Source organism: Tetrao urogallus (assembly GCF_951394365.1).
Source record: "Tetrao urogallus genome assembly, chromosome: Z".
Classification (NCBI taxonomy): domain Eukaryota; kingdom Metazoa; phylum Chordata; class Aves; order Galliformes; family Phasianidae; genus Tetrao; species Tetrao urogallus.
This window is the reverse complement of record NC_136816.1, coordinates 56,801,083-56,817,215: the sequence shown is the minus strand read 5'-3', so window position 1 is coordinate 56,817,215 and position 16,133 is coordinate 56,801,083. Positions and strand designations below refer to the sequence as shown.

Here is a 16,133-nt window from a genome sequence, read left to right as displayed (position 1 = left end):
TGAAAAGTAAGAAAAACCATACATATAACTTAAAATTAAAACTTCCTCAGTCTTTGATAAACATGAATATATTGTTTGCCCATATTATAAAATGCTTTTGGTTTTTGTTTTTTATCCTCAAAATTATTCACACAATTGCCCTTTTTTATGAAAGGGCACATTCTCATCCTCCAAAATTTCTACCTCTGTGCCACGGTCTAAGTGAGCCCAATTACAAAAATCAGAGTATTAGTGCTTCAGCAGTACCTTATAAATCACATTAAATCAAAATATGAAATGTATTTTGCCCTCTAGCTTGAGAAATTGAGGAATACGAGAGATTTTATTCAATACAGAAAAAGTCTTACCTTGGAGAACTTCAAAAACTGTTGGAGGTTTGTATATATATAATACACACCTAAATCTATCTGGCTAATGTTAATCCTCTTGAATTGCTGCAATTAAATCAAAGGATGCTGCAAAGGTGGAATCCCAACAGGAAACAAGACAAAAGGAAAGATAAGGCTCCTTGAGAAAACAATGGAGAGGCAAGTTCCCAAAAGCAAAATACTCAGTCTAGCCCCAGTAAGCATACTAAAAAAGAATGAAATGAAGAAGAAAACAAAGTGAATGATCTTGCACCACTGGAATAGGAGGGAGTGGAACCCAAGGAGGCAACCAACACACAACTGCAGCATGCACTGCCACCCCACTGCCTTGCTGAACACTGAAGTTATTTGTGGCAGGCATCAAAGCCAGACAAAAGGCTGACTGATGGTCATCTCTCCTTTACCCTTTCCTTCTGTCTAATCCAAACTGCCACTATAGCAGTCTTTTTTCAGGTTGTTCTTAGTTCCATTGATGTCCTGTTTAAATGAAACTAGAGACAGCTTTATAGCTGTATTTCTATACACAGAACAGATTTTTCCGTGTTAATGAGGCTGAATAAACTCTTTCCATTTCATAATGGATACATCTACAGAACTGGAAATATTTATTCTAGATATAAAAATTGACTTAATTGACGACTGTTCGAACACATAGCTGTGTTACTCAGAAGATTAATCTCTGAAAAAGAGTCAAAATGTTCACAGCAGGACTTCAGGAGCCCAGCTGCATTGGTACATTCTCCTCTGAGGTGCTGATGCCTCTGTCCCAGCCTGTTCGTGTACTGGGAAGCCTTCAGCAGTGCTGAGCTGGAAAGACTGGGAGCTCCTGGGCTCCCTCCCAGAAATCTTCCCTCTCAAGGTTCTGATAATGGGTAGGAAAATGTATCAGAAATTATCTGCTCTCATCACATGGTCATGTGTCAGACAGATGTTCCCTGCCATCTGTAAAAGACTTCCTACAATTCCAAAGAACCAATTAGGTATGATTATTTTTACCATTTTGGAGGTTGACTTTAAGTATGGAACTATTCAAATTTTGAAATCTCAACTCATACCAATCACTGGAACCTTCCATCTACCTAACACCCCCTTTTTCTTTCTCCTCACTGAATTACAAATTTTAAAAACTATGCACTAAGTGTGTATTTAGCTGTAACGTCTATGTAAAATGCGCACAAGAAATCTAAACTTATTTTTATATAATGGCTTAATAATGCACGTGCAAGTTATTAGACCATAATCAAATCACAACAAAGAATAGAAATTTCAGTGTATAGATACTGTATAAGGATAGATTAAATATATTCTGAGATTCGGTTGATTTTTCTGGAATTTTGGCAGATTCATCTGAGTTTTTTTGTTCACAAAGGAATTTCAATATTTTTGAATTTTATTGTAATTTTCCACCCAGCTAAACTTAGACATAATGGCAAAAGTGAAACTCTAATTGTAGCTTGTTTTCATGACATAACATAAGATTCAAGTGTTCTTCCAACTTACTTGTCATATTGGTAGTTTTTAAACACAGATTTAGCATGTTCTTGACCTTTATATAGTCAACTACTAACCAGACCTTTTGCTTATGACAAGTGGTTTTTTTTTTTGCCATAAATATCCTGAAGTGATGTCAGATGATGTTAAAATTTTTCAGATGAAAAGATGGACTGTTCTGCCTATAGTTCTTTTTCACATTTATATTCAAATAGTGATTTTTTTGTTGTTGTTCTAAAGATAGATGTATTATTTAACTAACTCCTCTAAATCTTACTTTCTCTGACTGCTGTGTATTGTCAACTATTTAACTTCTTGGTAGATAAGCAAAAGAACTCCAGGAGTATAAAGGTAGTCTGAATCCTTTTTCTCCTAATTTGTGAGAATTTAAGTGATCTTTGTGTCCTCTAGAGCCTGAATTTCTTCAAAAATTTACTGCTGTTCTACATATAAATGTTAATTTAGGAATAAAATAATTTAGGAATCTCTCAAAATTTACTCATTTGTTTTTATTAACTGCTGAATGTATCCTTACAATGATCCGAGAAAGCATGCTAGAGAGGCATGCATATATTTGCCTCAGGCAAAATAAACAGGTAAGATCCCCAATATAAAGGTTGTATAACAAAGTTTTGAAAAAGAACAAATATTTACTCACAATGCTGCATTGTTTGCATGGACATATCACACCATCTCTGTTATACAGGGATCAGAAAAATACGGCACAAAGAATCATAGAATCACAGAATTCTTAGACTTAGAAGGGGCCTTTAAAGGTCATCTAGTCCACAGCTAGAATCTACACCATAGCTGGAATCCACATCCACATATCAAGCACAAATGTTGGGGAAGTCTCCCGGTCCAACAGAGTAATGACAAATAAATAGCACATATGTGGCTTGATTTTGTTCGGTTCTGTCCTACTCTGTCCTTAATTTTGCTTTACAGAGACATATCTGTTATTAACACATGCTCAATTAAGTCTTTTGTCTCTGTCAGTAAATACTTATGCTAATGAAACCTGGAACTTCATGCTGCCTTTGAAGACCCTCTTTTGTATTAAGGCTTTTACTGATTCTTTTTCCCTTTATATTATAAAATACCGCAGAGATACCTGTCAAAATCTTCTCTCTTTTAAATTTTGTAAAGACATGAGACTAGCTACATTTGATCCATACAGATCAGCATCCAACTTCTAACTCTGGTAGGCCAAAAACCTTACCATTTATGTTGCATCCCTCCTAATGATAAAAACAGAAATGTCCTATAGGATGAATTTCAATAACAGCATTATAAAATTTCACATTGTTCTGCCAAAAGAATGATTTAAGAGCACCGAGTGGATGATAAATGTAAGCAATTAAAAAATCAAGAGTTCTTATTAAATCGTTTCCAACCATAGATACTCAGTGTCACTGTATACAATGTTACTCTGAAAAAACATTAATGAAATACTACTGCAGTTAGACACCAGAACAATTCTCTTTATTCATCTCTCCCAATGAACATCTTCCTTGAACATCAGCTGCTACCACTATAATTAGAATAGCAAGGTAGCAATGCCCACGTTTCTTTGTTGAATAAGCAAAATAAAGACATTTTAGAAACGTTAGGCAGACTTAATATGAATTATTTCTGTAGTATACTGACTACCAATTTGGCAGTTTAGGACGAAATCTGTATATTCTGTACAGATTAATAAACAACTCATTTCTGAATCCGTTTATCTTTTTATAGGGTATCACCTTCCATGGATTCATTTCTTATTTTGCTGAAATCAAATCATGCTGAAATCATGTATCATGCATTTGCTATTCATCAAGGTTAAAAATTGACAGTGTAGAAGAGCTCTTCCCTTTCTGGTTTCTACTGACATATTTTTCCATGAGAAATTTTAACTTTATGAAGATTACAATTTCTACTTAATTTTCCACTTTTCTTTGTTGCTTTATTAATAACTTCAGGAATTAACCAAAGTGACAACAAAACAAAACAAAACAAAAAACACCAACAACTATGTTGTCCTCTTCATAACAAAACTTTGTGACTACCATAGGAGCAGGGCAAAGGGTAGACCTCTCTCTTCTGTGTAAGCGGACACATTCTATGATATTTGAAAGTATGTAACACTGGTCAAGTAGTATTTAGCATTCCTTCCTGACATGATCTAAATAGCCTGTCATAAGACCTTCCTTTAAAAAAGGGGGGGGGGGAAAAAGAGTAAAATTAAAAGAAAATATAAATATTGTCCACTTGATTGTCAGGCTCCACACAAATCACCCAGGACAGAAATGGAAAAAGGACATGTCTTCAGTTTAATCTATTTACTGAAGATAAAGGGAGAGTGATATCATTTCCTGGAAGCAAAACAGTCTTTGCCTTCACTGTGTAGGAAAAGGGAAGAACTTTGGTTCTAGAGAAGAGTGATACAGAATAATTATGATGCATACCCTGACACTGGTTTTGACAATATCAATTCTTCTTGCCGTGAGGAATTTTCAGAGTATTTTGCTTACAACAGTGTTTAATATGGTCTACTACTCTAAAGACTTAAGAATATTTTCCATAATCAGATCTTAAATATCTTTTCCTTATGTTTCTGTTAGAATCACTCTGAAGCCCCTAAATGTCTCACAGTAGTCACAGTAGTCTTGAAATTACAGCAGCCTCCCAGACCAGATTGTCAATAAAGTTGAGCATATGTATGCATACTTAAGCTGAGCCTCCCACCTGCTCTTGATCACACACTCCTGTTGTTTTTGTGTTTTTGTTGTGTTGGCTAAGGTGCTCATCCAAGCCATTGGTGAGTAGTGAATTGATTCAACTTGACAATTGAAAGAACAAAAAAGTATATAGTTTTGATTTTTTTTTTTTTCCCTAGGACAAGCATTTGAACTTTTAGAATGAGTTATTTCATAAGACTATCAATGGCCTTGCCATTTAGAGAGCCTAATTCAACATCCCCAAATATAACGTCTACAAAAGAGGTGTTTGCCTTTAGCAAGATGGGTTGCAACTGTCTTTCCCCATTTGCAGAAATGTTAAGCATTTTAATGTGTCAGTAAAGTTGATGAGTGTTTTGAGCAAAAAGATATTACAAAAACACAAAACTCATCTTCCAAAGAAATTAACACCATCAATCCTGCTGTATCCACTTCTTCATCTGACAATAGAAGCAATGCCACCACTTTCTCTCTTCAGGTTTAAAAGTAAATACACTGAAAATTTGCCAATACCTAGACGTATCACAGAATGTTTCAGAAATGCAGACTAAGGAATTAAAAGTTTGTTTTACTGGTTGGCACTTACAGTGTTATATAGACTTTGGAGCTGAGTATAAGAAAAAAGAAAGAAAAAAGGAAAAAAAAAATCTCAACTTTCTTTTACGAGCAGTGAACTAAAATATATAGTAAAAAACCAACACAGTGAGCCATCTCTGCATGCATGAGTCTAAGGTTCTGTGTGACAATTAACAGTTACAGAACTAAAAGCTATCAGTGTGTGTATGCAGAGTCAAACTTAAGAATAAAAAGTAAGGATAATTTAATCATTTCTGAACTTGGAATGTCTAAACTTGCAAAGCAAGTTTTCCGTGACACTTCTTCATCTCTGTCTTGGGGCTCTATGAGTGTTTCAGTAGATAAAGGAAATTGAAAGACAGTGAAAATATTCAGTTGTTGAAAATAGTGCTCACAGTCTGTATACAGTAAACAAAATATTTTTTTTCCCACAGAGTCCTCATGTGTACTGCATTTCAACATTTCAAATGTGACAACTGTAACACTTTCCTTGTTGCTGTACCAGCCATATTGCGTCAAACTGAAACGGGCTACTGGATTCTTTTTCTTGTCATCATCTTCTTAGTTTCTGGGCTCTGCTGGGAATGAACTTCAGTCACTGCAGACATAATTATGTGATGATTTGCATCTGAAATCTGCTTTCATATATAGAAGGACAGTTTCTGAATTGCTGCATGGGGCATTGTGACAGGCATGCTATTATGATTTACTTTTGAAAGAAAAGAATGGTTTTACTTCTCTTGCAGAAGAGTTGGGTAGGATTTCCTTTCCATTTTCAAACCTTTAAAATTAATTAGTAGTTAGTCATCCCCTCTTCCTACGCAGTGGACATACTTGTTTCTGTTCTATGTATTTTATGGAGAATTTTTCAAGTCTGTCAAGACAGGGCAAGAAATGCCATCTTTTCATGGGAAATAATTCTCAACAAAATGGCTTCAGTGTCTGAATGAGTTACTGCTTCCCAAGTTATGCTGCAGAGCAAGAGTTTGGGAAAACAAGACGCTTGCTAAATATTTGCAAAAATTACTTTGCAGTACTGACACATTTGATGACCATGTGCTGAATTTTGGATTGTAATTGGTCATTCACTCACAGTCATTCACAGTAATGTATAAGTAAACATCATCACAAAGCTTTAGAAGCATTGTAACAAAAAGTGGGATCCCCTTCTCATCACCTCAAATTAGAAGTCTATTCAAAATTATTGAATGTATGACTATAATGTGGCATTACCAAAGAGTATCAGTAAAGGCTATCTACTCTGAGAAGCTTATGTTAATGAAGAATATACAAATTCCATGCTGCAGTGATGAAGCTAATCAGGATCTTAAAAGTAAAAAGGCCTGGAAATGATTGTTGCCAACATTTAAAATGTACCATGACTTGAAGTTAAAACTCTGAATAGTCATCGGATGACATGACGCTATTTCAGGTATAACTGAAGCAGGTAAAAAGCCCGAAGGGAATTTTAGAAAAATTATACTGCAATACTGCAAGCACTGAGATAGAGACAGGTAATTTTTTTCATGGAGGTGAACTGTAAAGGTCAGCATCCCTTCTGTTTTCTGTAAGTGTCAATGTAGATCCCATTATAGAAAACTGACAGATTGTATCCCCTCTGGATGGTGAAAATGAGAACTGCCAGCATAATCAGTCAGACTGTAATTGCACTTAGACTTGTTATACGATCCCTTTAACTTCGTATGTTTTACAGTGCCAAACATTATATTGCTTCTCTTTAGATTTTGAGAACTGCTGAATTGCTGAGTCTTACTTGAATGTTGATGGAGTAAGCCTTCATATTTGATGGGAGGGACATTCAAAGATAGACTCTGATGCCAAAGTAAGATAGATCTCAAAAAGATCATGGAGAATTTGGAAAAAAAAATTAGAAAGTTATATAAGTTGATGTTACAAAAACTGAGTACAGCAGACCTGGTCTCATTCAAATATAGTTTCAGAATCTGAGCAACACAGGGGGAGGAGTTCAGATGCACTCTCATATTCACTAATTTAGATGTGGCACACAGAAGGCCATAGTAACCATTGAATACTACCCATTTGCTGAAATAAAAATATTAAACAAAAACCCCTACATTTCAAAAAGGCATCCAATCTTCACTTCAAGGTATATAGGTATGGATGGATATTCCACACTTTCCTTCAATTCTAATAAACTTGGGTTAACTTCTGACTTCCAGGTTTGTACAGTGCCAGATTGTATTTATTTCACATGCAAAATTTTCTTCTAACAATAGCACAGATCAATTTTGTAGCTTAAGGAAGCTAAAGATTTTATGGTGGCCATGGAATCAGAAACTCTTTAAGTTTACACAACTTCAGTTTACATTGCCTGGACAAGGTTCACTGAATACAGTTATAAGTATCTATGCAAGTCTTTACAAGTATTACACAAACATTACCCCAGTAACTAACAACAAAAAAAAGAAAAGACAATTGTCACAGTGAAGAGGAAGATGAGATTGTAATGGCCATTTATTCTGCTTTAGAATGTACAGTGCAACTCTGACTACTAAGTTGTTATTGAAAAACAATCTACACCATTCAGTTTGTACTGTACAGTGTAGATGTGTTACCCTACATATGCACAGTTGTTACATAATGTGTATAAACACATGCACACAGAAATTTTCTGATGAAAACCCTTGCAACTAAAAGCATCATGGGCACCATGGCTTACACCTAGCAAGTTAGTTCCATCTTAGCGCCAAGTTCTTGAAGCAAAAAAAGGCTAGGATAGAGAAGTAGCAAGAAATACAGAAAAAGAAATCATGACAGAACAATGACAAAATGTAGTACTGTACAAATACGTAAGCAAGATCTCAAAATAAAAATTTTCACTTTTTAGAAGACTAAATGTAGGGGATGCGGAAAAAAAATTTGTACTATGGAAGACTACTATATAAGCAGGTAGTCTTGAGTATCATATTCATGATTAACAATATACAGGGTGTTCAAGAACAAATCTCTACAGCAGGAATAAACAGAAGATCCAATAGTTACTGCTGTTGCCACATTCTGCCACTTAGTGGCCTAGAAACAAATATTTCACAGAAGTTTCAATTTTATTTATTTATTTTAGGCAAACTTTATTAAGAATTGTATTTCTCCACTTTGCTAGTCCTGTAGTCCTGTGCAGGGAGCACAGAACATGGCATATACTCAAATAGTCATAAGACGAGAGAAGATGAGAAATAGAGTCATGCTAAGAAAAAGAGGACACAGAGGATGAGAAACAGAACAGAGAGCAAGAGTAAGTCCATGGTTACCCAACAAAGGCAAAAGTTTCCTGCACTCTATAGGGACAGTGTGCAGATTGGCATTTTGCACTGAATACGTTAGCGCCAGGTTCCAGATGGAAGGCTATCCAATTTGGGGACGAGGCAAGAAGCAGAATACTCTTCTGAACTCATTTGGGAACATTAATAAATTTTCATTAATGGCATCCAGCAACAACAAACATTTGTCGTGCAGAAGACATGAGCTGACACATTCTTTTGGTAGAAACAGAAAACATGATCTACTTATCACTCATTTCATAGACACAGAATGATCTGTGAAAGGATTGCTACCCTTAAACCACTCACAAACCTGAAATTATATAGAAAAGCCCTCTTTTGTAATTTTCCTCTAGATCTCTGCAAGAGACTTACTACATCTAAGTCAGCTAACCTTTTGTTCTAAACTTATTTGTAAAGGTTTTTTTTTGTTGTTTATTTGTTTGTTTTTTGTGGCTGCCTGAATAATCTGCCTGGTGTTAGGAATTTTACATAGATTCCAAACACGCAAAGTATTGATGTTGCCTTAAGCATGTGACAATATTTGCGTCTGAATATGAGATGTCAGTAAAGATTTTGAGCTTAGCTGCAATAAGACAATACATGCATGTTTCTATTTCTGGTACCAGCAGCCACTGCATACCTTTTCTGTGACTACTCTGATTTGTTCTAAGTCCACTATAGTCTACTAATACACTAGTTCTTATGAATACACAGCTTTATGTAACAGTCTGTTTGACTCTGTTTCCTATAGCATCCTTGCAGGTAACCTTAGGAAGTTTGGGATGAAAGGACAGTTCGGTGGATTGAGAACTGGCTGACTGGCAGACCTCAGAGGGCTGTGATCAGCGGTGCGGTTTCTCATTGGAGACCTACAGCTAGCAGTGTTCCTCAGGGGTCTATACTGAGTCCAGTCTTTTAACATCTTAATTAGCGTACCCAGAGATAGAATGTAACCTCAACAAGTTTGCTGATGGTACAAAGCTGTGAGGAGTGGTTGGTATATCAGAAGGCTGTGCTGCCATTTAGTGAGACCAGGAGAGACTGGAAAGGTGAGTGGAGAGAAACATTATGAAGTTCAACAAGAACAAGTATAGACTCCTATGCTTGGAGAGGAATAACTGCATGCATTGATATAGGTTAGGGGATGACCTGCTGGATGAGAGCTCTATGAGGAAGGATCTGGGTGTCCTAGTGAACAACAGCTTGGCCACGAGCCACCAGTGTGCCCTGGTGGCCAAGAAGGCCAATGGGATCCTGGGGTACATAAAAAAGAGGGTGGCAGGCAGGTCAAGGGAGGTGATTTTCCCTCTCTACTCTGTCCTGGTGAGGCCACAGTGTCCAGTTCTGGCCTCCTCAGTTCAAGGCAGGAAGGAAACTTCTGGAGAGAATCCAGCATATGAAGAAAGGCTGAGAGACCCAGGGCTGTTCAGCCTGGAGAACAAAGACTGAGGAAAGATCTAAACGGCAGGTGACAAGTGCCAGGAGTTAAAATTTGGGAAAGGTTGCATCATAATGGGTTGTCAGAATTTTATTATTATTTTTCCCTCTGTGTTAATATTCTCCTCTTGCATGCAATGCCTTATTTCAAAGAAAAATATTGTGAGACAGTGTATTTATCAAAATATTTACAGGATGTAGTGGTTACTAAAATGTTTCCTGCCTTTTTTCTAGAAATACAGAACAAAAACGTATTCTTAAATCATTGAGGACTACAGTTTCTGTTCAATGGCAAAGTTGAAAGATGAATTACTTTATTATTATGAGCAGTAAAATATAGTAACAGTATCTCTTTCAAATGAATTTTTAAACTACTTAAGATAATCACTTAATGAGCTTTGTCATTTCTCTGCTAGAGCCAAAAACACCATATTGCCCTCTGCAGGTTCATTTAGCAAAATACTCTGTAGAAAACTATTCATTTTGTTTACTTGGAGTTATTTCCCATGTATATCCAAATAATGACATTTATTATGTAAAACTTTAAAATCATGTCTTTATTATAACATTATCCATTAGTAGCCTTCCTAATATTCTCAAAATAAGTTATCAAGATGTCAATATAGCATAACATACAGATAAAAAAGAAATCTGCCACAGGAAAAATAATGCAGTAAATGTGAAAACAAAACAAAACAAAACAAAAACCCAGCATATTTCTGTGTTGTATTTGCTCTTATTGTTCTTTTAAATTTCCTTAATCATTTCACTGATTTATGGAATCATTTTAATATATAAAATGAGTATTTTTAACTATTATAGACAAAAGAAGCTTGCATTGAAAATCATAGAATCATAAAATCTTTAGAGTTGGAAGGAGCCTCTGAAGGCCATGGAGTCCAACTCCCCTCCAAGGAACAGGGACACCACAGCTAGATCATGTTGCCGAGGGCCTTATCCAACCTCAACTTGAAAGTCTCCAGGAACGGGGCATCAACCACATCAGTGGGTAACCACCCTCACCATATAAGACTTTTTCCTTATATCTAACCTAAGTCTACAATCTCTGAGCTTGAAACCATTTGCCCTTGTTCTATCAACACAGACCCTGCTAAAGAGTCTGTCCCCTTTTTTCCTGTATCACTCTTGTAGTTACTGAAAGGTCATTATGAGCCTTCTCTTCTCCAGAATGAACAGCCCCAGTTCTCTCAGCGCCTCCTTGCAGGGAAGGTGTTCCCTCCCTTGGATCATTTTTGTGGCCCTTCTCTGGACACACTCCAACAGGTCCATGTCTCTCCTGTACTGATGACTCAACATCTGGACACAGCACTTCAAATGAGGCATCAGCAGCACAGAGCAGAGGGGCAGGATCACCTCCCTTGACCTGCTGGTCACACTTCTTTTGATGCAGCCCAGGATACAGTTGGCTTTCTGGGCTGCAAGGGCACTGTGTGTGTATCCCTGTGAATCTAGATGCCAATGAATCAGAAATTTAAGAATACAGAAATTTAAGCTAGACAGGATTTATATAGGATTATTGTTAATGACTATTTTTTAGTTATGTTCCATAGCAGCTTTAATGGCTGCTATGTCAAAGATCTAAAAAATATCTATTTATCACATTCCCTCTCAGTCTTTTTTTCCTCAGGCTGAACAAACCCAAGTTACTCAGCCTTTCCTCATACTGGAAATGCTCCAGGCTTTTTATCATCCTTGTGGCCAGAACACCTGTAATTGTCTGTAATATCAAAGCTCACATTTGCAGAGTCCTGAAATCACGTCACAAGACCTCACCATGTGACCCACCACTTCCAGCATCCTCAGTAAAGCCTGGAAAACCACCGTTATGTGCAATTCTCTTCTTCCTTCTGCAAAACCCTTATTTGAGTCATTTTCCTCTTTCCTCTCTTTTTTTCTTTCTTTAGCCTTGAACTACCAGCAATTTGTCCTAGCCAACTAAAAGTGCGCTCTGAATTCTTGTGACTGAGAGTACAATGGAAGCTATCATTAATGTCACAAAGAACTTAAACTGAGCACTCTTCAGCTGCACTTCGGAGAAGCTCAGAAGGCCATCTGTTTTATCTGAGGTCGTTTCAACTAATAGCTGTGTGAAAAAGTGCAGAGAACCGTAGCTAGCTGCATTTCGTGCCTCTGCCACTATTTATTTTTATTCCTGTATTGTTTCTATTCAAGGAAATAAGATCAAATTGTAAGTAATAATGAGATCCAGATACTTCCAGATACCTTAAATAACGGTTTCTCCAAATGGAAAATTCTGTCCACCTTTGATATGCTCTGCTGTTAAGCAGAGATTTCTGCCATCAGAGCTCTCTAACAATGCTCAATTCAACCTTTGAGGAAAAAAAAAAACCTTCTTGATTCTGGACTGTGGGGATGGGTTGCTGTTGCTTGCAATCTACCTAGACAGTCAGCAAGTGCAGAGTGCATTTTACGATCACTTGTCATAATCAATTTCCCTCCTCTCATCTATTATACAGAGACTAGTCCCCGGAAATAAAGCAGATAACCAAATAAATAAGCAGAATTCTTACCAAATGGCTTTCATTTTTTTCCCCTTGTTTTTACCTCTTTCATTGCACTTCAAGAAGGTAAAGAGGAATGGTACATTTTCTGTCAGTTTATTGAAGAATACATAGTGTACTTACCTAGAAAACAGAAAATTATGAAAGGAATCATTAGAACATGGAAATTTAAATTTCACAACTTATGTCATTACCACACACACATTAGCACATACAAATACTAGAAGGTACACTAAAAAAATAGGTATTATCACTTTAGGTCTTGCCAAATTTCCTGTGTCACTGATCATGAAACTCAGCACCAAAAAATACACAAAAAAGATTTCTAATTTCTTTGATATCCAAAATTATTTCCAAATTTTCTTAAGTCTTCTCTCTTACAAACTGTTCATTGACATCTCTATTAGAATACTTACTACTTGGCACATGGCTTGTATTTGTCAACTTCTGTAAAATACATCTAATAATATGTATAATTATGAACTACAAAATTAAATGCTGCCATGTATTTTAGTGTAGTTTAGTTTAAAATTAGTTTTAATTTAATGTTATTGAATGTCAGTATATTGACTAATAATAAAAACATACTTGAGTGAAATGTAAATTCTTAAATCTCCACAGAATATTAAGTATTTCAATCATGACATATATTAATAGAATAAATTTCAGATAGACTAAATATTTAAGTATTGTAGGCATTTAATGTTTAAAGCTCCTTTGGTCTTTAATTCCTTAAAAAAAGTCTGTGCCATAAACTGTGACAACAGAAAAAGGATTATCATTATTGCTATATGTAGTGAATATATATATGTAGTGAATGTCAGGAGGAACCACATAAGAGGAAACAAGATTGCTCTGCTAGATTTACCAATACCCAGGATAGTGTTTCTTGTGAACACTTTATCAAAAGTTGCTGTCAATAAAGAACCTGTGTTTTAAATATCTTGTTTAGTGGTTTAAGAACAGATACTCATTACATATATAAGGAGGTTCCTGGCCTAAACACTCCACATATTGAAAAACAATGTCCATCAAGATACATAAAAAACAAACAACTTGAAAACTTAAAGCCACAGAATAAATTCAATTTTCCAGCACTACTGAATTTGCAATATATTACAATTTCAGCAGAAATACTGTGAAAAATGACTAATAACTGAATGCTCATTCCAAAAGTCAATAAAGACCCTCAAAAGGAATACAAGGCAACACAAATGCATTCTGTCACATGTTAGCAGTCACTGTTACTGTAAAACACTTCTCAATACTTCTCAGTACTTCTGTATTCACCATTTTTTTCTGGCATCTTTTGGTGATCTCTTTCTCAGAAAACAAAACAAAACAAAACAAAACAATACAAAATCACCTTGTTTTTGAACAGTCTAACACCTTCCCAGGCTTTGCTGCTTACTTCCTCCTAATATTTTGGTACTTAACTAGACACATCTAATGAGACACAAAGCACATACCAACCCAGATGTTAATGAATGGCAGATACAGAACTCAAGAATACCAGAGCAGAAAAGTTACTTGGCAGCCTTCAAACTGATTGAACTGACAAGAATAGGATCTAATCTCTGTTTCTCAAATCCATCTTCCTACTCAAGGGAGAAATCACTCTAAACAACCTACTTGCTAAAATCCCACCTGATTACTCTTATGAATCATGGCATTTACTACTCTAAATAAATAAACTGCCACACAAGAGACACATCAAAAGCTGAGAATAAAGCAATGCAGTATGTGTACCAGCTCATTTTTATAATAGCTTGACAATAGACTAATATGTACTTAGTGTTGTTATTTCACCATATGTATTCATCCTGCAAAAGTCAAGGGTAGGACTTGTGTGTGTGATACATTCTTACAAATATCTTAGGTATGTACTATTAAAAATACCATACTCTTTTCTATTCTAAATAGTTTTGCCTAAAGATTTTGAAATGAAAATTAAAAGTACAATGATAACAAAATTATGCTAAAGAGCCTTCTACTAGACTTAACTCAGAGCTGTTGCAACTTCAATTCTGGATAGCACTTTTAATTTGAAAAAAAAAAAAAAAAAAAAAGTGAAAATATTTAAAAAGTGAAAAAAATAAAATATTAAGTACAGTTTTGAGCAGAAACAGACTTAAAGAGATCTTAACCAGCTAAAGAAATGAGTATTATTTATTAAAGCCCTCACTACATGGAGACTATTAATATTTATAATAAGGAGAAGCTGACTACTGACATTTTCATGTTTTACATCTGTAGATTAAATAACTCTTTTTAAAACAATTTCCAAACATCCCTCTTGCTTTCATGATAGCTACTTTGTAGCTCTTTCTTAGGGGATAGCAAAGGTAAGAAAACACCTGTGACAAGTTCTACAAGGACTATTATCATATTTTGGAAAAAGAAAATTCAGCAGTTAGCAAAAAATCTTCAAGTTCTTTTTCTGTTTTAGCATATTAAGAAACCATAGAGAAACCACATGCATCACTATTGCAGAGCATAGCTCTTCCAAGCTTTAGATGTTTCTTCAAGCCCAGAGAATTAAAACAAGAGAAACATCTCTGTTTACTATCCTAAAATACGATTATCTGGGTCTTTCTCCTTCATACTTAATTTAGCTGTGTGCACAGTGTGCAGAAATATAAGAGGATGACATACAGCATACAATCAGAATAGATTTTAGGATAAACGGTTTAGTTTTAATACTGTTCTCATTCCCCTTTAGCTAAAGAGGAAATAGGTATTATGTATAAGGCTAGAACATTTGTGATTTTAAATAGCCAGACTTTCCAAAGCTACCAGTTACTGACAAGGAGAAGCAGATTTCTGGGTTGAACACAGCTCATGGACTTTCACTCTTTCCAACACATCACTTCTGGTTGTTCTGCAGTGCCATCGCTTCTGCTAGCTGCCCTAATATCAGGAAGAAGCTGCAAATCCGTGCTGTGTAATTTTATTAGGCAGAATCAAGCCCAAATCAATATACTCTCCTTCTCAGTAGGTCTACCCACTTACTAGTATGGTAGTTGGTTATCATACTGGTTTATATCTCAAGCACTTTGAATCATTCATGGAGGAGACGTGGCTTTTCCAATAACACTAGAGTAGTGGTGGGAATCCAGTGGAGGGCTGACTCTATGACAGTTGAGGACCTGGAGCACAGTCTACAGAGACTTAAAGGAACTGAGTTTGAATAGCATAGAAAAAGGTAGGATAAGGGGAAAGAGATATGATTATTGTGTTCAACTACTTGCAGGGAGGATGTAGAGAGGTACAGTTATTCACTGAGAATGGACAAAAAGCATTTCCAGAAAGTCTTCACAATGATGATGATTAAGAATGGAAACAAGCTGCTCAAACCTGTTGGAGAATCTCTACTCTTGAAGATACTTAATGCTTTACTGATAAAGGTTGTAGACACCTTGGTCAAACTAATGTTAGCCCTGCTTTCATGAGGGGACTGGACAGGAGAGCTTCCAGAGAACCCCTGCAAGCCAAATAATTTTATCATCCTGTGATTCTAACTCTGTAGTTATGATACTATATTTTCTACCAGAACAAAAATGAGAAAGCCAGAGCATTGTTTATCCCTCCATTGTACATTAATTCATAAATGGCAGGCTTCACTCTACTCCCTTCCACAACAGGACTAAATATTGTTTCCTGTGCTTAAAGCCAACATCTTCCTACTGCTAT

General features: G+C 35.9%; 1 protein-coding gene across 4 annotated transcripts in view; it reads right to left on the bottom strand.

Moving 5' to 3' along the window:
• Window positions 1-16,133, bottom strand: part of PDE4D (phosphodiesterase 4D) — a gene marked incomplete at both ends in the record, with an annotated part of 482,189 nt that overhangs the window by 194,186 nt on the left and 271,870 nt on the right. The gene's annotated exons all lie outside the window — the stretch shown is intronic.